The sequence below is a fragment of the Coregonus clupeaformis genome, chromosome 26 (assembly GCF_020615455.1).
Source record: "Coregonus clupeaformis isolate EN_2021a chromosome 26, ASM2061545v1, whole genome shotgun sequence".
In the NCBI taxonomy this organism is placed as follows: Eukaryota; Metazoa; Chordata; class Actinopteri; order Salmoniformes; family Salmonidae; genus Coregonus; species Coregonus clupeaformis.
Window position 1 is genome coordinate 38618673 of NC_059217.1, and position 23051 is coordinate 38641723.

At 43.3% G+C, this 23051-nt stretch overlaps 1 pseudogene; it reads right to left on the bottom strand.

Moving 5' to 3' along the window:
• Window positions 1-871: 871 nt before the first annotated feature.
• On the bottom strand, window positions 872-14605 carry LOC123481928 (annotated as a pseudogene).
• Between the last annotated feature and the right edge of the window lie 8446 nt (window positions 14606-23051).

Below are 23051 nucleotides of genomic sequence, written 5' to 3' on the forward strand. Positions count from 1 at the left end.
ATGGACCCATTCAGTTGCCTCTTATGGAGACAGTTGAAAAGGGATCAAAAACAGAGTTTTCAGCATTACTTTATACAATGCAACACAAAGGAAGGGGTCCTTCTTCTAGTCCCTTGATTGGTTCCGGAGGCGTAGGAGGCGGGTCTGCTCTGTCCAGAGTAGAAGCCCCATTTTGTGCACGGCAGAGTCCTCTGCCCTAGGCACCCGACCAGTAGAAAGAAGTGCAGTTTGTGTGTGCGTAACTCGTGAGGCATGAGGATGAGTGTGCGTATGCATGGAGATGTGTGTGTGAATGTGTGTATGTTTTCAAAGGAAAGTCTCGTGGGGAGCAACCAGATTGTGGCATGTGGCGTGGGTGTTGTCCTTGAGAAGATATTGGCTCTGTCCATTGTTCTTGCATAGGAACAGCATTGATTGAAAACAAGCTCCTAACATTAAAATGGGTCATGCACAAGATTTTAGTCAGACCAAGCTATAACATTTTAATATTTACTACGACATTAGTTACAAATGGGGTTGGAGCGAAAACCTACTGGAGGGTAGCTCTCCAGGAACAGGGTTTGAGAGACCTGGTCTAAAGGATACCAACTAATGTATTTTTATATAAATATGTAATGTGTTACTTTAGAGATCAAATCCTACAGTGATATAAAATATATTGTTCATCTGAAAATGAGAAGCTTGATTATCGACTGATCATGGCTTAAATCATATGCACATACCCTTACTATGACTGCAACAAAGTGTATGTTTTTTCATTGGTCAGATTTATCTGAGAGTGAAATGCCAGGGAGGCTATACTTGAATGACCATAGGGGTCATGGGGAGAGCAGCTACTGCCTGTGTAGCACTGGCAGGTGAACTTGTCTGCTTAGGTGTGGAGGTCGGCGGAGGAGGGATTTCCAATGGCCACGTACTTCCCCTGGGACTTCAGGAGGCCGAAGGTGTCCAGGTTCAGGTAGTCAATGGAGTTGTAGTCCTTTCTGACACAGCGGCCATCGCCCTGGCAAAGGACGTCATTACAGTTTGGGGTGGAAGTCAGGTACAGTGGGGAAAAAAGTATTTAGTCAGCCACCAATTGTGCATGTTCTCCCACTTAAAAAGATGAGAGAGGCCTGTAATTTTCATCATAGGTACACGTCAACTATGACAGACAAATTGAGGAAAAAAATTCCAGAAAATCACATTGTAGGATTTTTTATGAATTTATTTGCAAATTATGGTGGAAAATAAGTATTTGGTCACCTACAAACAAGCAAGATTTCTGGCTCTCACAGACCTGTAACTTCTTCTTTAAAAGGCTCCTCTGTCCTCCACTCGTTACCTGTATTAATGGCACCTGTTTGAACTTGTTATCAGTATAAAAGACACCTGTCCACAACCTCAAACAGTCACACTCCAAACTCCACTATGGCCAAGACCAAAGAGCTGTCAAAGGACACCAGAAACAAAATTGTAGACCTGCACCAGGCTGGGAAGACTGAATCTGCAATAGGTAAGCAGCTTGGTTTGAAGAAATCAACTCATGGGAGCAATTATTAGGAAATGGAAGACATACAAGACCACTGATAATCTCCCTCGATCTGGGGCTCCACGTAAGATCTCACCCCGTGGGGTCAAAATGATCACAAGAACGGTGAGCAAAAATCCCAGAACCACACGGGGGGACCTAGTGAATGACCTGCAGAGAGCTGGGACCAAAGTAACAAAGCCTACCAACAGTAACACACTACGCCGCCAGGGACTCAAATCCTGCAGTGAAAGACGTGTCCCCCTGCTTAAGCCAGTACATGTCCAGGCCCGTCTGAAGTTTGCTAGAGTGCATTTGGATGATCCAGAAGAGGATTGGGAGAATGTCATATGGTCAGATTAAACCAAAATATAACTTTTTGGTTAAAAAAATACTTGTCGTTTTTGGAGGACAAAGAATGCTGAGTTGCATCCAAAGAACACCATACCTACTGTGAAGCATGGGGGTGGAAACATCATGCTTTGGGGCTGTTTTTCTGCAAAGGGACCAGGACGACTGATCCGTGTAAAGGAAAGAATGAATGGGGCCATGTATCGTGAGATTTTGAGTGAAAGCCTCCTTCCATCAGCAAGGGCATTGAAGATGAAACGTGGCTGGGTCTTTCAGCATGACAATGATCCCAAACACACCGCCCGGGCAACGAAGGAGTGGCTTCGTAAGAAGCATTTCAAGGTCCTGGAGTGGCTCTAGCCAGTCTCCAGATCTCAACCCCATAGAAAATCGTTGGAGGGAGTTGAAAGTCCGTGGTTGCCCAGCGACAGCCCCAAAACATCACTGCTCTAGAGGAGATCTGCATGGAGGAATGAGCCAAAATACCAGCAACAGTGTGTGAAAACCTTGTGAAGACTTACAGAAAACGTTTGACCTGTGTCATTGCCAACAAAGGGTCTATAACAAAGTATTGAGAAACTTTTGTTATTGACCAAATACTTATTTTCCACCATAATTTGCAAATAAATTCATTAAAAATCCTACAATGTGATTTTTGGGGAAAAAAAATCTCATTTTGTCTGTCATAGTTGACGTGTACCTATGATGAAAACTGCAGGCCTCTCTCATATTTTTAAGTGGGAGAACTTGCACAATTGGTGGCTGACTAAATACTTTTTTTCCCCACTGTATGTGGATAATGCTTCACATGAAACATGAAAGGAGAGAGAGAAAGAGAGAGAGAGAGAGAGAGAGAGAGAGAGAGAGAGAGAGAGAGAGAGAGAGAAGCATTATCCACACTGGATAAAAACAAAGGGGCTACAAATGTCATATCCAAGTTATTTTACCAGACACTCTTATCCAGAGCAATTAGGGTTAAGTGCTTTGCTTAAGGGCACATCGACAGATTTTTCACCTAGTCAGCTCAGGGATTAGAGCCAGCAACCTTTCAGTTACTGGCACCACGCTCTTACCCACTAAGCTGTCTGCCTCCTGACAAATTGTGAAACTGTATATGATAGGACTCCAGTCCGAGACCGGTCTCGAGTAACACAACGCTGATGATAAGCATAGAAATAATTGTGTGCTGTGACACAGTACCTTCCCATTGTTTTAACATGAGTAATTGTACATTGTGCCATCATTGATCAGCATTCTGTACTGCACCACCACTCAAAATAGCTTTTACACTGAAGTATTCAATAATATTGAAGTAACAGCATTTTTCCTGTGAGGGAACTTCTTGTGTGGAGTGTCAGAATAGTCAGCACTGGCCCCCAGAGTACTGACCCGGAGGCCCCAAAGGTTTCACTCTCCAATGCTGCTGATCAGATCCTCCTGGGAGTGACAGACAAACAGTATGACATAAAATCACCTGAAGTCAAAATACATTTGTAATAGTGTGTGCACTGCATGTCTTGAATATGTTCTTGTCGGCATATACAGTTGAAGTCGGAAGTTTACATACACTTAGGTTGGAGTAATTAAAACTAGTTTTTTCAACCACTCCACAAATTTCTTGTTAACAAACTATAGTTTTGGCAAGTCGGTTAGGACATCTACTTTGTGCATGACACAAGTAATTTTTCCAACAATTGTTTACAGACAGATTATTTCACTTATAACTCACTGTATCACAATTCCAGTGGGTCAGAAGTTTACATACACTAAGTTGACTGTGTCTTTAAACAGCTTGGGAAATTCCAGAAAATGATGTAATGGCTTTAGAAGCTTTTGATAGGCTAATTGACATCATTTGAGTCAATTGGAGGTGTATCTGTGGATGTATTTCAAGGCCTACCTTCAAACTCAGTGCCTCTTTGCTTGACATCATGGGAAAATCAAAAGAAATAAGCCAAGACCACAGAAAAAAAATGGTAGACCTCCACCAGTCTGGTTCATCCTTGGGAGCAATTTCCAAACGCCTGAAGGTACCACGTTCATCTGTACAAACAACAGTACGCAAGTATAAACACCATGGGACCACGCAGCCGTCATCCCGCTCAGGAAGGAGACGCGTTCTGTCTCCTAGAGATGAACGTACTTTGGTGCTAAAAGTGCAAATCAATCCAAGAACAACAGCAAAGGACCTTTTGAAGATTCTGGAGGAAACAGGTACAAAAGGATCTATATCCACAGTAAAACGAGTCCTATATTGACATAACCTGAAAGGCCGCTCAGCAAGGAAGAAGCCACTGCTCCAAAACCGCCATAAAAAAGCCAGACTACGGTTTGCAACTGCACATGGGGACAAAGATCGTACTTTTTGGAGAAATGTCCTCTGGTCTGATGAAACAAAAATAGAACTGTTCGGCCATAATTACCATTGTTATGTTTGGAGGAAAAAGGGGAAGGCTTGCAAGACGAAGAACACCATCCCAACCGTGAAGCACGGGGGTGGCAGCATCATGCTATGGGGGTGCTTTGCTGAAGGAGGGACTGGTGCACTTCACAAAATAGATGGCATCATGAGGAAGGAAAATGATGTGGATATATTGAAGCAACATCTCAAGACATCAGTCACAAAGTTAAAGCTTGGTCGCAAATGGGTCTTCCAAATGGACAACGATCCCATGCATACTTCCAAAGTTGTGGCAAAATGGCTTAAGGACAACAAAGTCAAGGTATTGGAGTGGCCATCACAAAGCCCTGACCTCAATCCTATAGAACATTTGTGGGCAGAACTGAAAAAGCGTGTGCAAGCAAGGAGGCCTACAAACCTGACTCAGTTAAACCAGCTCTGTCAGGAGGAATGGGCAACGTATTGTGGGAAGCTTGTGGAAGGCTACCCGAAACGTTTGACCCAAGTTAAACAATTTAAAGGCAATGCTACCAAATACTAATTGAGTGTATGTAAACTTCTGACCCACTAGAAATGTGATGAAAGAAATAAAAGCTGAAATAAATCATTCTCTCTACTACTATTCTGACATTTCACATTCTTGAAATAAAGTGGTGATCCTAACTGACCTAAAACAGGGAACGTTTACTAGGATTAAATGTCAGGAATTGTGAAAAACTGAGTTTAAATGTATTTGGCTAAGGTGTATGTAAACTTCCGACTTCAACTGTACTTAACAGCATATACTTAACAGCATGTACTTAACGACATATACTTATCGGCATATACTTAACGCAAATCTCTGGTATCTGAAAATTATAGGAGGTTATATATATAACCTGTTATTGTAAAGCTATTATTCAACGTTTTGACAAACATCTGGTCTAGACAGAATTCTTGACATGTGAAATGGGAGTTGGTAGAACAAAAACCTATTATTATGGGCCTAAGTTCCGGGGCTGGGCCGATTGGATAATATACCCCTTACAGAAAAACCACTTTTCACATGTGGAAAATCACATGATTTCACATGAAATGTCACGTGAAATCAGTTGTTTTCACATGTGTAGTTTCATATTATCACATGTTGCTTTACATCAGTGATCATCAACTAGATTCAGACACAGGCCTATTTTTTGTTGAGCGGATGGTTAGAGGGGCGGAACATCATTACAGATCACTTGTAGACTGCAAATTGACCGCAAGAAGACCAAAATATTTGACTAAAACATAACGCGTCTCTCTGTTATGCATGGGAATACTTGGGAACATATTACCATAATTAAAATCATTTGGAGCTGATTTCCTGGTGTTTTTACAGTATTTTATGTCCAACAATGAAAATGTGTGTAAATGTTTTTTCTTCTGAAAACTTGGGGGGACAAATAAAACCACCAGTTGGGGAACCCTGCTTTACATGTTGTCACATGTTATCACATTAACTTCACATAAGGTCACATGTGATCACATGAAAACATGTGCTTTTGGAACACTTCACGTGTTCACGTGATATTCATGTGGTTTTCTGTAGGGGACCCTATGCATTTATACTGTAACTTTCTGCAAATCAAACATTTTCCATGACCTGATAGATAATAATTGGGATATTAGGAATATCATTTTCATTTTTTCTTTTCTTTTAGTCCTCTGGATGGGAGCAAGTTGACACGTCACGCTCCAAATCAGGATGCAGGTTTTGGGGCGAAAGAACTGTTACGTAAAGGGCTATCATCAAGCAGCTACGATACTTATGTCAACCAATACAGCAGGTACATTTCTGTGAAACTGCTGCTTTTACTGATATGTGGTCTCCTATCTCGTTTCTGTACTCTGGAAAACACAGATGCCCTTCAAGGCACCTGACCTCTGGAGTGTGCTGATGATATCAGTGTTTGTCTGCAGTTATCAGCCTAATACATTGTAAAATTGTGTGCGTGTAAGAGAAGGAATGTGTCTAAATACCCATGCAATAGAATCCAAACTTGAAGGGTAACTTTCAGGGCCACTTTAAGGGACGGTTATGGGCTACCAAGGGCCGATTAAAAACCATTCTCAATGGAGAATCTTAATTGATACGTTGTCAATTGGAAAATGTTGTCATCCATGTTTATTTCTTGATATCAGCCTCCATTTAATGCCATTTAATTAAGTTGCTTAGCTTTGAAGGAAGATATAGAAACAAATTGATGTATGCAGTTCATCTACATTCAAGCAACACTTGTCATATGTTGTATATAATCCTTGTGTATTTGGTTTACAATCTTGGAATCTTAAGTGCAGTCTAGGCAAAAGCACAACAGGGCTACTATGGCTGAGATGAGTGATTCTGAGATGAAATCATCCAGAATGAGATGGATTTGTCTACAGTGAAACCACAGTCAGTAGACATAATGATATGAAATGTATGAACTACTTATATGAGCCACTTGTCCATACACATTAAACATCAACAGAAAGTGAGTAAAGCGATCCAAAAAGAAACATGTAGGCACCTATCAAAATGCTGACGCACCTTATATTGATGCTACGTCAATTATGAGTCTAGCCCTCGGTGTTTCACAGAAAGAACATCTGGAGTGCATTTGTACAGTGCCATCGTGCATGGGTAAAGAACAACATGAGTACAATTGGCAAGATTTGAAAAATGTCTGTTCTTTCCATTAAAATAACATATAGTTCATATACAACCAGCGACATATAATGGTTTTACAGTCCAGTTTAGTATAACAATTCTACATCAAAATTATTTTACAGTTTCACACATTTCAAGAGTAACCTTGGTAAAAGACACTCACTTGGGTGTTGCAAGAAAATACATGTAGCTTCTAATTCTCCTACTGTAATGTACTAACTAAGGAGGACAGGCAGAACATGTTGACATTACATACCTTGTCTCTTCCATTGCTGCTCAGTGTTAACCCCTGCCTACCTGAGCTTCAATGTCAGAGTGATACGTAACGCTTTGGGTTCTTTTTGAACATACACCTGTGAATCAATAAGATGTCCAGTCTAAATATAACTTTGCTTGAACACCAATGTTTGCAAAAAGGTGTGGGAAAGAAACAACTGGCAACCTCCATATCACCTATGTTGCACAATGTTCCTAAACATTGCCTACTAAACAGTGCTCCCTATTGAAGGCCACGGGGCCCGGACGTGATGTGGTTCGTAAACTGTTCGATATAGATACACCAATTTGTTAAAGGCTTTTTCCAAAGAACTTTGTTTTACTTTATTGTTCCTCTAGTTGTCAAATTAGATAATCTCTTCAAATTAATTATCAATCAATGATAGCGTGCCGTTAAAAAATAAACACCTTTGCATCGTGTAAATACCAAGATTATTGCTAGATGATACTGCACAGTGTTAGGGGAGACTGGAGCAAGAGTCCCAGATACCATTTCATTGTCAGAGCTTACAATGCTACCAATAGTGATGGTGTTTTGTGAGAATTAATAGGGTTAGGATGTTACCTTACTTTCAGCAAATAAATGCTGTTGCTGGCAAAGGGAGCAGTGCATGCCTAATGGCACAATGACAAAAAAAGTTTATATTGATCCAATTGTTAATATATAGTAAGGCTTTATGGTAGCTTAAAGTAGGTTTGATGACAGGATAAACATTTAGGGTGGCAGGTAGCCTAGCAGTTAGTGCATTGGGTCAGTAACTGAAAGGTTGTTAGTTTGAATCCCTGAGCTGACAAGGTAAAAACTCTGTTGATGTGTCATTGAGCAAGGCACTTAACCCTAATTGCTCCAGGGTCGCTATTGATAAAGGCAGACCCTGGCCGTGACCCCACCCTCCTAGGGTGTCTCAGAGGGAGTTGGGATATGCCAAAAAATAATAATTTCCAACTCACTCATGCGTATAATACCCATTTATATATGTGTGAAATAGGACAAATATAAGCACCCACCTAATTATTATTTAAATCCATGTGTACTGCTTATGAATGCAGTACAGTGCATTCGGAAAGTATTCAGACCCCTTGACTTTTTACACATTTTGTTAAGTTACAGCCTTATTCTAAAAAAGGTCTTCTTTTTTTTAGCCTCATCAATCTACACACAATACCCCATAATGACAAAGCAAAAACTGGTTTTTAGAAATGTTTGCAAATTTATTAAAAAACAACAACTGAAATATCACATTTACATAAGTATTCAGACCCTTTACTCAGTAATTAATTGAAGCACCTTTGGCAGTGATTACAGCCTCGAGTCTTCTTGGGTATGACTCTACAAGCTTGGCACACCTGTATTTGGGGAGTTTCTCCCATTCTTCTCTGTAGATCCTCTCAAGCTCTATTAGGTTGGATGGGGAGCGTCGCTGCACAGCTATTTTCAGGTCTCTCCAGAGATGTTAGATCGGGTTCGAATCCGGACTCTGGCTGGGCAACTCAAGGACATTCTGAGACTTGTCCCGAAGCCACTCCTGCGTTGTCTTGGCTCTGTGCAGGTTTTCATCAAGGATCTCTCTGTACTTTGCTCCGTTCATCTTTCCTTCGATCCTGACTAGTCTCCCAGTCCCTGCTGCTGAAAGACATCCCCACAGCATGATGCTGCCACCACCATGCTTCAGCGTAGGGATGGTGCCAGTTTTCCTCCTGACGTGACACTTGGCATTCAGGCCAAAGAGTTCAATCTTGGTTTCATCATGGTCTGAGAGTCCTTTAGGTGCCTTTGGCAAACTCCAAGCAGGCTGTCATGTGCCTTTTACTGAGGAGTGGCTTCCGTCTGGCCACTCTACCATAAAGGCCTGATTGGTGGAGTGCTGCAGAGATGGTTGTCCTTCTGGATGGTTCTCCCATCTCCACAGAGGAACTCTGGAGCTTTGTCAGAGTGACCATCGGGTTCTTGTTCACCTCCTTGACCAAGGCCCTTCTCCCCCGATTGCTCAGTTTGGCCGGGCGGCCAGCTCTACGAAGAGTCTTGGTGGTTCCAAATTTCTTCCATTTAAGAATGATGGAGGCCACTGTGTTCTTGGGGATCTTCAATGCTGTAGAAATGTTTTGATACCCTTCCCCAGATGTGTGCCTCGACACAATCCTGTCTCTGAGCTCTACGGACAATTCCTTTGACCATGGCTTGGTTTTTGCTCTGACATGCACTGTCAACTGTGGGACCTTATATTGAAAGGTGTGTGCCTTTCCAAATCATGTCCAATCAATTGAATTTACCACAGGTGGACTCAAAGTTGTAGAAACATCTCAAGGATGATCAACGGATACAAGATGCACTTGAGCTCAATTTCAAGTCTCATAGCAAAGGGTCTGAATACTTATGTAAATAAGGTATTTCTGTTTCTTATTTTTAATACATTTGCAAACATTTCCAAAAACCTGTTTTCGCTTTGTCATTATGGGGTATCGTGTGTAGATTGATGAGGACGTAAAAAAATAAATAATACATTTAGAATAAGGCTGTAACGCTAAAATGTGGAAAAAGGGAAGGGGTATGAATACTTTCCGAATGCACTGTATGCATGAGTTATTAATGTGTTATGTAGTTATTATGTAGGTACCTTTCAAGTAAAGTGTTACCCACTATAGTAAAGGGCCCCAGTAGAAAAACGACACAGCATTACATAAAAGCAGTTCCCATGGAAGTGACTTCAAGCTCAATCTCCCCGACCGCAAATAACACACACCACTTAAAGTGCTATCATCATACAACAGTCCCCACTAAGGATAAGTTCAATAGGAGGAGCAACACAACCAAGCCAAGGGTGTTCCCAGTTTGTGAAGCTGCACTTTCCTCTGCTCCTCCTCCCCATCTTCCCCTCCTCTTCCTCCTCTTCTTCCACCACCTTGTTCAGGCTGTCACACTTCTCCCGGCGTGTCCCTCATAGCAGTGACAGCGAAATCTCTCGGCCAGTAGTTGGAGCTCGTGCTGCGAAAGTGCCAGCCGCTGACCACAAAGTCCCCTTCTCCCGAGGGCTGGATGTGGTAGCTGTCTCCGCTCAGGTGGAGGTAGTATGGGAGCGTGGAGGTCCCTACGACACAGCGGCCATTGCTCTGGCACAGGAAGTCACTGCAGATCTCTGCAGCCCGCGTCACATTGGTGATGTACTGACCCAGGCGCTGGTTCAGGAAGGACTTCACCTTTGTGCAGTTGTGCTGGAGACGAGAGAGAGAGAGAGGGAGAGAGGGAGAGAGAGAGAGAGAGAGAGAGAGAGGGAGAGAGAGAGAGATGGAGAGAACGAGAGAGAGAGAGAGAGAGAGAGAGAGAGAGAGAGAGAGAGAGAGAGAGAGAGAGAGAGAGGAGAGAGAGAGAGAGAGAGAGAGAAAAAACAAAGAGACAGTCAAACAAATAAGGGCATTGTGCAATCCACGATAATCCCTTATATACTTTAGAGATCGCTGCACTATACTGTCATAACTATTCTCTGTGGGTTTTCAGCTATTGTCAACCAACTATTGTCTCCCTTATAGCACTGGTATGTCTTATGCCTGGATTTATAAAAGACTTAAAGCTCCAACTCAAGCGTCAAGAGAACCTAGTAAGCAAAATGAAGTTAAAAATAGGTATTTTAGACATCTTTTCAGTATTTTAGGTGCTGAATGAAAGGTGAAAATACTTATTTTTCCAGGTGTCGAAAATATGTATTTTCCGGATGTCAAAAATACTTATTTTCCGGACGTTGAAAATACTTATTTAAAGTACTTAAGGACATAATTTACAGATGTTGAAATAAGTATTTTTCAGTCATTGATTCTGTGGCCAAATTTCAACTGCACATACATTGTCAATGAAGTAAGCATTATATCACAATAATAATTTATTAAGCCTCTTAAAATAGGAAAGATGAGCCAACTGAAGATTGCAACAGAATATGTATTATTGCTGCCATCTATCAGATGCACTTATCTTAGATTTTTCAAAAGCTTTAAAACTGGCAGTGATGATGTTCAAAGTAGTCCAAACCATGGAATAAACTAACAGACCACGTTAACTACAATAACATTCTCAGTAACAGTTACATAATATTTTTTTCTTGCTATGACTTTCATATGTTGAATGCACTGACTGTAAGTCGCTCTGGATAAGAGCGTCTGCTGAATGGCCAAAATGTAAATGTAAAACAATTAACAATTGCAAAGCGTGCTGGGTATTATTCTAATGCACTCCACCCACAAACTTGGTCGGTAGTGGACCAGATCCAAATCTGACTGAATCATAGACATCTAGGCTATGTTTCTCAAGTTTGAACATCACAGTTTAAGGCACAGTTCACGTTACATTTTAGCAGACGCCTTATTCAGAGCAACTTACAGGAGCAATTAGGGTTCAGTGCCTTGCTCATCAACAGATTGTCTCGCACATTGACAGATGGTTCACCTAGTTGGCTCAGGGGATTTGAACCAGCAACCTTTTTGGTTACTGGCCCAACACTCTTAACGCTAGGCTACCTGCCTCCCACAGGTTTAGTGCAGTAGAGTACAGTTGAGTACAGTACAGTAGAGTTTAATTCAGTAGAGTAGAGTACAGGAGAGTACAGTACAGTACAGTATAGTTTAATTCAGTAGAGTACAGTACAGTATAGTTTAATTCAGTAGAGTACAGTACAGTACAGTATAGTTTAATTCAGTAGAGTACAGGAGAGTACAGTATAGTTTAATTCAGTAGAGTAGAGTACAGGAGAGTACAGTACAGTACCGTATAGTTTCATTCAGTACAGTACAGTACAGTATAGTTTAATTCAGTAGAGTAGAGTACAGGAGAGTACAGTACAGTACCGTATAGTTTCATTCAGTACAGTACAGTATAGTATAGTTTAATTCAGTAGAGTAGAGTACAGGAGAGTACAGTACAGTACCGTATAGTTTCATTCAGTACAGTACAGTATAGTATAGTTTAATTCAGTAGAGTAGAGTACAGGAGAGTACAGTAAAGTACCGTATAGTTTCATTCAGTACAGTACAGTACAGTATAGTTTAATTCAGTAGAGTACAGTAGGGTGCAATACAGTACACTAGACTTTACTTTACTGTACCTTACTGTGCTCTACTGCACTGTAATGTAATGTACTCTACTTTTCATTACTGTACTGTGCTGTACTGTGCTGTCCGGACCTGACCAAATCTGAACCAATTATAGACGTCTATGTTTGGGCCAAATCAAGGCCGGTTCCGGGCCGGACCAAATCTGAACCAATTATAAACATCTGTTTCAACCAAATATAGGCCAGTCCGACCGGACATCTGTGGACGTAGAAATCATGGCTGGTCTAGACCGGACAAAATCTCGGAAACAAACACAGACATCTATGTTTGGGCAAAATAAAGTTGGGACCAGAAATCGTCCTTGGATGCTGAAAACACGGCCGGGTCCGAACAGGACCAAAAATGACGCCCTAAAGATGTTGCCGTCGGTAAATGCTTAGTGGAAAGAATGTTTGGAATACATTTAGGAATGCATGACATTTCTTCTCAAAGCCTCATTTTGAATGACAGATGTACACAGGCCTTGGAGGTGTTGACAGCAAAAATAAGTCAAAACAGAATGAAATAGATGTACAGCAGATGTTCAACTATTTTGCCCCTAGGGAGCACTTTATTTTCATAGCTTTATTTAAGGATTTGTTTTTGTCAGAGCTGTTCATTGCCCTAACGCCAGTATCTTTGTCTCTACTAGCTTGTGTAACACTTGGAAGGTCTAACTATAATTCTAATTATATAAGGTAACTATTAATATACAGTAAAGATGGAGAATCAGACTCACTCTGGATGAGGTGAGGTTGAGGTCTCCCCAGATCACAAAACCAGCAGCTCCAAGAGCAGCACTCTCCCCAATGGTTTGGATCAAGTCTTTCTGCAATACAAATACAGACACGCAGACAGGATAATTACACATCTTCCACTTATTTATGCAGCCACAAGATGGTGCTAATGTCTCCTCAGGAGAGGCAGGATTGTCTGCACACAACTGATGATACAGGACTCTAAATAGTGTTGACTGCTGAGAGGGAAAAATGTGTGTAGGTTAAAGAATGCCAACAAGAAATAGTTCCCAGTCAAACAAATTATGTCTAAACTGATCCTGTATGTAAAGAATTACAAAGTTTTGTAGTATCAATTAATAATCAGTGAATTACCAGTCCCTTTGGGATCATGTAGGATGAAAAGCAATGTTTCGTTCTATCCCAACACACCTGATGGCCTTGATGATTAGTTGATTTGTTGAATCAGATGTGTTAGTGATGGGCTGGAACAAAATCCTGCACATCCTGTAGCTCTCCAGGATCAGATTGATAACCAACTGATCACATCATTTGATTTTAGACCTTTGGGTTACTAAGTGTGGCAGTCTTACCGTGGTGAGGAAGGCCATAGCCTCATCTCTGTAGCCCAGGCGTGTGTACACGAACGTGGGCAGCTCATAGCCGTGCGAGGTGAGCCCAGCTATCCTCAGAGACTCCAGCACCCTGAACTGGGAGAAATGGAGGTTGCTGACACTGTCTGTTTGGCTCTTCCTGATAGCCACTGAGGGGAACAGGGCTGTGCTGCTGTTCCACAACCAGAGCAGCTCGTCATTACGCAGGCTCTCCAGCAGGGGGCAGGAGCCTGTGTAGTTGTACTCATGCAGGTTGTAGTTGTGGCAGTCCGGATAGAGGTAGAAGCCCCAGAGACCGTTGGGGCGATGGCGCTTCCCTAGCTGGACCGTCTTTTGCATGAACGCCCGGGCACTCTTCTCAAAGCGTTTGCTCGCCAGCCCTTCGATTTGTGATGCCGCCACGTTGACATAGGCCTTTGTGATCAGCTCCCGGGACTTCCGCCCGGTAAATGTCTTTCTTTTGCCAGTTGCGGCTCCACTGTGGGCGCCAGTACTCCCAGTCAATGACCGCCAGACCGGCAAAGTCCTCAGAGGGGATAAAATGGTTGATGTCCTTGTAGGCCTTGAGGAGGTGGTCCTCCAGGCTACAGTTTTGGGGTAGGCCTCCATTGATAGGGACGCCGTGGTCCGTGTAGAAAGGGTAGAGGCCCAGCCGGTTGGCGTAGAAAATGGTGACATTCTGGCCAGTGTGGACGGCCCGCGGACTGCCACTGATGTGGAAGAGGCGCTCCAGGTTGGTGTGGACATTGTACTTTATAGTGCACAGGTCCAGCGGTGCGTTCCAGACAGCGATGAAGGGCTTGCGGCCAACCAGGGGCAGCTTGGCAGGCTTCTGGCTGAAGGCGGCATGAAAGAGTAGCAGGAGCCAGGAACAGGTGAGGGCGCAGGCCACAGGCACAGCGTGGTGAGGTTGGCCACTTCCGACGGGCACCATGAGCATCCTTGGGCTTGGGTCAACGGGAAGGGCCGTCAAACAACCTGAAGAGAGAAAAAGGAAGAGAGTAAGATAGTGAATGATATAGACAGAAGAAGGACAGAGAGTGAAAGGGAGTGAGAGAGTGAACAATATAGAGGGATGACGGAGAGAGAAAGAGAGGGTGAGGAAGAGAGAGAGAGAAAGAGAGGCAGAGTGAGTGAGAGAAAAGGAGAAAAGAAGAGAGAGGACATTAGGGATTATAGATGAGGGTCATTTTATCATATAGTGTTTCACAACAATGCTAATCGGCTTAGAGAATATCCCATACTGCCTGTACAAAATGTTAATCAGATTACAATATAGCCTTTACGACAATGCAGGTTGCGCACACCTGTGCTTAAAGTTTTCTGCTGTTAAGTTTGCTGCGAGTCAGTAAGCAAAAGTGAGTGAGTGAGCGAAGTTTCTGTTTCTATTTGGTTCTATTTATTAGCAATACACAAATAGATCAGACAACCTGCCCGCTCGACCCCATCCCTCCTCCCTTCTCCAGACCATCTCTGGAGACCTCTCATTCCTCACCTCCCTCATCCCTGACCACTGGCTGCGTCCCCTCTGACTTCAAAATGGCCCGAGTCGCCTCCCCTCCTCAAGAAACCAACACTCTGACTCATCTGACGTCAAAAAACTATAGACCTGTATCCCTTCCTTTTCTTTCCAAAACACTTGGGTGTGCTGTCTCTGATCAACTTTCGTGTCATCTTTCTCCAGAACAATCTTCTTGACCCTAACCAGTCAGGCTTCAAGACGGGTCACTCAATTGAGACTGCTCTTCTCTATGTCACGGAGGCTCTTCGCACTGCCAAAGGCTGACTCTCTCTCTCTGTTCTCATCCTTCTAGATCTATCTGCTGCCTTCGACACTGTGAACCATCAGTCCTCCTCTCCTCCCTCTCAGGGCTGGGCGTCTCAGGCTCTGGCACACTCTTGGCAGGCCGGCTTCTACCAGGTGACGTGGGAGAGGATCTGTGTCTGCACCATACTCTCACTACTGGTGTCCCCCAGGGCTCGGTTCTACCACCTCAAGCTCAACCTCGACAAGACGGAGCTGCTCTTCCTCCCGGGAAGGCCAGCCCGCTCAAAGACCTCTCAATCATGGTTGACAACTCCACAGTGTCGCCTTCCCAGAGTGCAAAAAGAACCTTGGTGTGACCCTGGACAACACACTGTCATTCTCTGCAAACATCAAAGCAGTGACTCGCTCCTGCAGGTTCATGCTCTACAACATCCGTAGAGTACGAGCCTACCTCACACAGGAACTGGCGCAGGTCCTAATCCAGGCACTTGTCCTCTCCCATCTGGACTACTGCAACTCGCTGTTGGCTGGGCTCCCCGCTGCAACTTATCCAGAACGCTGCAGCCCGCCTGGTTATCAACCTTCCCAAGTTCTCTCATGTCACCCCGCTCCTCTACACACTCCACTGGCTTCCAGTTGAAGCTGGCATCCACTACAAGACCATGGTGCTTACCTACAGAACAGCAAGAGGAACTGCCCCTCCCTACCTTCAGGCTATGCTCAAACCCTACACCCTAACCCGAGCACTCCGTTCTGCCACTTCAGGTCTCTTGGCCCTCCCACCCATACGGGAGGGCAGCTCCCACTCAGCCCAGTTCAAGCTCTTCTCTGTCCTGGCATCACAATGGTGGAACCAGCTTCCCCCTGAAGCTAGGACAGCAGAGTCCCTGCCCATATTCCGAAAACATCTGAAACAGTACTTCTTCAAACAGTATCTTAAATAATCCTCCTCCTCACCTTGACGAGGTGAACCAGCACGTGCACTTGACCAAGTGGTGTAAAGTACTTGGTAAAAAACTTTAAAGCACAACTTAAGTAGTTTTTGGGGGTATCTGTACTTGACTTTACTATTTATATTTTTGACAACTTTTACTTTTTAATCCATACATTTTCCCTGACACCCAAAAGTATTTGTTACATTTTGAATGCTTAGCAGGACAGGAAAATGGTCCAATTCACGCGCTTATCAAGAGAACATCCCTGGTCATCCCTACTGCCTCTGATCTGGTGGACTCACTCAACACACATGCTTCATTTGTAAATTATGTCTGGAGTGTTGGAGTGTGCCCCTGGCTTTCCGTAAATAAATAATTTTATCAACAAGAAAATTGCCATCTGGTTTGCTTAATATAAGGAATTTTAAATGATTTGTACTTTTACTTTTACTTTTGATACTTAAGTATATTTTAAACCAAATACTTTTAGACTTTTTACTCAATAAGTATTTTACTGGGTGACTACACTTTTACTTGAGTCATTTTCTATTAAGGGAGCTTTACTTTACTCAAGTATGAAAATTAGCTACTTTTTCCACCACCACAAGAACTGCGACCATGCTGGGTTTTTCATGCTCAACAGTTTCCCATGTGTATCAAGAATGGTCCACCACCCAAAGGACATCCAGCCAACTTGACACAAATTTGGGAAGCATTGGAGTCAACATGGTCCAGCATCCCTGTGGAACGCTTTTGACACCTTGTAGAGTCCATGCCCCGATTAATTGAGGCTGTTCTTAGGGCAAAAAGGTGGGGGTGCAACTCAATATTAGGAAGGTGTTCCTAATGTTTAGTATACTCTGTGTATGTTTAAAATGCAGTACAGAGTTAATGGAATTAATAGTAACATTACATGATAACTTCATATCATGCTTCTTAAGTAATATAAAACAATGTCTTTCTTATGGCGTACAGTTTCTTGCCTTGCGCTTATAGATGGATAAGTCAACCCCAAAGCCACAGGCAGTACTAGTGTCACCTGCTGTCTGAACACCCCAGGCCACACTCTAAATCAACCGTCTTACCTTGGTCTTGGGTTGAAAATAGTTTGATCCAAATATCCAAAAGAACACACAAAAGTCCTCTTCTGAAGTTTCACCCTAAATGTATTTTGTACTCTGAGACCATAAGTTAAGTGGTTCCGTCATCTCCTTTACCTCCTATAGTTAAACAGCTATGAACAAAAAGTAACTTGTGTTTGAATTGGCGTATCCATCAAATGTGTAGAGTGGTTCTACATTCTGGGTTCTGTGTTTAACTCTCACTGTTACTCAGCTCAAGCATACTGAAAGATCAACAAGTCACACTAACACGTACACACAGGCACTTTGTGTTACCACAGAAACATCCTTCCTTCCACCTTTCTCTCCTCTCAGTTTCAGAAGTTTCAATCAAACCTGTGCTCCAAAAGTTAATAGGGGGTAGGAGCTATGGGTTGATTTGAGATTGGGTGATGGTTGTATCCTTGATGTACGGGTACACCAAATTTACATTGACATTTAATTCCCCCATCGACATCAATGTATGGTGTCATGATTTCAGCGAGTGCTGCAAACTACTTTTAGACTGTCATTTGTTCCTGCCATCACAAGTGTTTTTCTTTGCCATTACTTCCCCGTAGTGAAAAAGAGCTGCTTTTGAATGTTAAAGACAGCCTTTGCTACAGTTGTAATTCAGCAGTATATATTGTCTGGCACTTAAATGTCTTTCCTTTTCAGCTGATGAGGGAAACCACTTCCTCTCACTTCTCTCTAAATGATGTCTGAAATCATTCAGGGGAGGACGAGGATCAATGTAGACTCCTGATTCAGTCTGTTCAGGGATTAGTGGTGTGTGGGGGGGAGTAACCGGGTGGTAGCCGGCTAGTGATGGCTATTTAACAGTCTGATGGCCTTGAGAAAGAAGCTGTTTTTCAGTCTCTCAGTCCCAGCTTTGATGCACCTGTACTGACCTCGCCTTCTGGATGATAAGCGGGTGAACAGGCCATGGCTCGAGTGGATGATGTCCTTGATGATCTTTTGGCCTTCCTGTGACATCGGGTGCTGTAGGTGTCCTGGAGGGCAGGCAGTGTGCCCCCATGGTGATGCATTGGGCAGAACGCACCACCCTCTGAGAGCCCTGCGGATGCAGGCGATGCAGTTGCCGTACCAGGCGGTGATACAACCCGACAGGATGCTCTCAATTGTGCATCTGTAAAAGTTTGTGAGGGTCTTAGGGGCCAAGATGAATTTATTCAGCCTCCCGAGGTTGAAGAGGCGATGTTGCGCCTTCTTCACCACACTGTCTGTGTGGTGGACCATTTCAGATTGTCAGTGATGTGTACGCTGAGCAACTTGAAGCTTCCACCTTCTCCACTGCGGTCCCGTCGATGTGGATACAGGCGTGCTCCCTGTTTCCTGAAGTCCACGATCAGCTCCTTTGTTTGTTGATGGTGAGACAGAGGTTATTTTCCTGGCACCACTCGCTCAGGGCCCTCACCTCTTCCCTGTAGGCTGTCTCGTCATTGTTGGTTATCAGGCCTACTACTGTTGTGTCGTCTGCAAACTTGATAATTGAGTTGGAGGCTTGCATGGCCACGCAGTCATGGGTGAACAGGGAGTACAGGATGGGGCTGAGCACACACCCTTGTGGGCCTATGTGTTGAGGATCAGCGCGAAGTGGAGGTGTTGTTTCCTACCTTACCACCTGGGGGCAGCCCGTCAGGGAAGTCCAGACCCAGTTGCACAGGGCGGGGTTCAGACCCAGGGCCCTGAGCTTAATGATGAGCTTGGAGGGTACTATAGTGTTGAAGGCTGAGCTATAGTCAATGAACAGCATTCTTACGTAGGTATTCCTCTTGTCCAGATGGGATAGGGCAGTGTGCAGTGCAATGGCAATTGCATAATCTGTGGATTGAAAAAAAAGATCTGGCCTGTACTCTCATAATCTCTACCGGGCACAGCCAAAAGAGTGCTGGCCACCCCTCAGAGCCTGGTTCCTCTCTAGGTTTTTTCCTAGCCACTGTGCTTCTACATTTGCATTGCTTGCTCTTTGGGGTTTTAGGCTGTGTTTCTGTATAAGCACTTTGTGACATCTGCTGATGTAAAAAGGGATTTATAAATAAATAAATGAGAGAGAGAGAGAGAGAGAGAGAGAGAGAGAGAGAGAGAGAGAGAGAGAGAGAGAGAGAGAGAGAGAGAGAGAGAGAGAGAGAGAGAGAGAGAGAGAGAGAGAGAGAGAGAGAGAGAGAGAGAGAGAGAGAGAGAGAGAGAGAGAGAGAGAAAGAAAGTGATAGCAAATTGAAAGAGAGAGCACAGGATGAGAGAGTGTGGCAGAGAGAAACAGAGTATAACGCAACACCTCAGGTTGTGCCAGAATCTTTACTCCGCGGTGAACCTACAGGAAGCAGCCCAAACATTGTCAACACAATCTGTTAGTCCTGCAGCGTCTGGCCCATCTCTCTGCATAACTCATCCCTCGTCACTATTATCCCAGAGCCAGAGAAGCGCTTTACCCATGAGCCAAAATCCCCTCAGGTATTCAGCTATCTAACTCCCTCCAGAGGCCTCTAATTTTCATCCCTATAGGAGGCATTCTTACTGTATGGTTTTAATTATGTGAAGAGAAAATGCAAAAATAGGCAACCCTAAACAAAATCAATGTTTTATAGGGGTTGTAATGTAATTTAATTCTGCTGTTAAACATGCTTGTCTCGCCAACCTTGCTCCCACCGCTAACCTCCCTGTTTGAACTTTGAAATGTCTCTTTCATGTTCGTCATTAAGCGTGAACATGAACAAAGATGGCAAACATGAAAAGATGTTGTGCTGTCTCAGGCACAGTGACTGACTTGTAGTGTGCAGTATTGTAAGGCTGCGTTTAGACAGGCAGCCCAATTCTGATATTTTTTTCAGTAATTGACCAATCACATCATATCTTTTCTTTTTCAGAGCTGATCGAATTGGTCAAAAGACCAAATTGTGAAAGAAATATCAGAAATGGGTTCTGCCTGTCTAAACGCAGCCTATGAGTGAACATTCCAGGTCAGACACAGCCCCTTTGATTGGTACAAAAACATGACTTTTAGAAATACCTCCTATTCATGCTGCTGTTGTGCCATTAGTTTGAAAGCTGTTTAGTAAAAGCTATTTTTGTCCCTTTTATATTATGTGGTTTGTGTGAGGTGTTAGAGCAATGTCAGAATCTGACGAATCAGAGAGATCTCTCACCTGTAGATCCCGCAAGGCAACCATCACATCAGCCAATCCAGGGGGGTTGGGGGGAGACGGGGGGAGTGGGGGGGGGGCACAGGGATTGTGCCCCTCTCCATCTGTCCTAAACTCTGGTATTCCTTTACTCTGTCTGACACACAATCCAACCACCACACTTATATAGTGTAAAGGAAGAGAGAGCAAGAGGGAGAGAGAGAGAAAGGGAGAGAGTTAAAGAGAGAGAGAGAGTTTCCTGTGAGGGAGGAGAAACCACCACCAAGCTGGAACTAACACCACAACAGAGCGATTAGAGTAGGGAGGGAGAGTGGAGTGGAGGAGGAGGGAGGAGAGAAGGATGGAGGGAGGGTATAGCCTTAAAGAAATTATATTAAAACTGATCTGAATGTGTTAGTCTGATCATCTCTGGAACGTCTTACACTCCTGTGTGTGTGTGCATGTGTGTGCGTGTGTGCGTGTGTGTGTGTGCGCGTGTGTGTGAGGGTCTCCTGGCTCTCATGTGACCAAGTGTGCTTTAATGTAGCAGAATTAGCCAACCTTTCTACCCTCTAGTCTACGGCAATGTGCTTTGCAAGTTATACGTACTACTTTTAGTGTGTCATTGAGTTGATTAAATGCTATTGCATACCCACACACTCATTTAACTTGGCTTTAACATGAGATTCCAATGGCTAACCACACCATGAGAAAAAGGCAGACCCCGCCCAAAACATTAAAATGTGCTGTAAGTCAATGTACACGTTAATTATTTGGCCTGGGTGTCTGTTCAAAATATGCTGCTGAGTTATTTTAACAGACCTCATTTGGCCTGACAACATGGCCCAATAGCAATAGTCAATTTTACTAATCAAAATGCTTATCTCTGAAGCGAATAAAGTTATTGGCCTAAAACAAAACCTTATTGAAGTAAGATATATTTAATCATTGCTTGTTTTGCTGTAGATATTATTAATCCTCTACATGACGTCATACTCCTTAATCCTCAGTTTACCATTACGTTTTGAATGTTTACAGGGATATCATGTTTTTAATATTTCCAGGAAACAATTTTCCAAATGTTCCGCTATGTTGGCAGACAAAGAAAATCTTTGTAAGTTGTGATCCTTTGTAAGTTAAGGCAACCAATGAGGGGCTATGACATAATGTTGATATCCAATAAGCATATATAACAGGTTGTAGCTGCCAGGGCATTCAGACAGCCAATGGAAGATAGTATCAGCTGTGACTAGCTCGTTGGCTGTAATTAGATGGTTGCAGTAATGAGTGTTTCTCAAGAGCGAAGGAAACCCAACATTATAGGCACGAATCGTCTCCAGCATTGTTCAGCTTGTTTGTGTCCAGTCCTGTAGTTAAGAGCTATTACATGCAAAACTCATAGAAATAGAATGAATAGAACGGGCTTGGAACTTCTCTAACCCTGGTAATTTGACTGGTAAACTCGTGGGTACACTCGCAATGGCTGCCTGGTATTGTGATTCAATCATTTCTATGGTAATATAGAATGTTCATTCAAATGATACTGATGTGGCTCATGCAATGGAATGTATTTTTTGTAATGTCAGTTGAGTTGATTCAACAAATCACAGCACAGATTGATGGGTACACTTCCTGCTTTAACTTCCTGCATTGCTCCTATGGGTACACTAGCAATGCCCGCCAGTCCACCCATTATGCCATCATTGACCTGAATGGGGCCGCCCGTTCTAATCATTCTATTTCTATGGCAAACTTGAGTGTGTGTCATAGTGTGTCAATGTAAGAATACAAATAGCAAGACTGCATGTCTACTGTGAACACATCATTCTGAGACATAGATTTATGATCATAATAATAATAATAATAATAGATGACATTTTATAGCGCTTTCATTACAGCAAGAATCTCGAAGACGCTCTTAAAAAACAAAACAAAACATTTCAGTTAGCCTTTTGACAGTTCTGGGTGGAAGATCTTCCACGGTCAACCACAGAGGCATGTGCAAGTCCAACAGGCCACATCCTGTGTCCGATCCACTCTCCATGCGCACCTTCCTCACACGTGCCGTCCACGTCTCTTCCGACTGAGGCCCAGATGAAGGGTTGAGCAGGGGGGAAACGATGGTCAGATCCAGGGGGGAAACAAGTCAGAAGCCAGGACACCTCATACCATCCCCAGACTCCTTGTTAAACTCCTCCGAAAAACATGTAGCACTCACCTGGGTGAAGCCATGCAGCCACTAAGCTTAGGGCGCATGAAGATCACTACAGTCAACAGGGATAGTCCACCTTGAAATAAACCATTAGTGATCCTCTGCCATATTCAACAGTCTCCAAGCCTCTGCCATCTCGTTGTTTTGTCAAGCTTATCCACTTTGGTGCTAAAAACACAGATATTGAGTCTGTATATGTATCCTGTTTGAATGATATTCCAAATATTCGGGAGGGTTGTTTTTGAGTATCCGAAAGG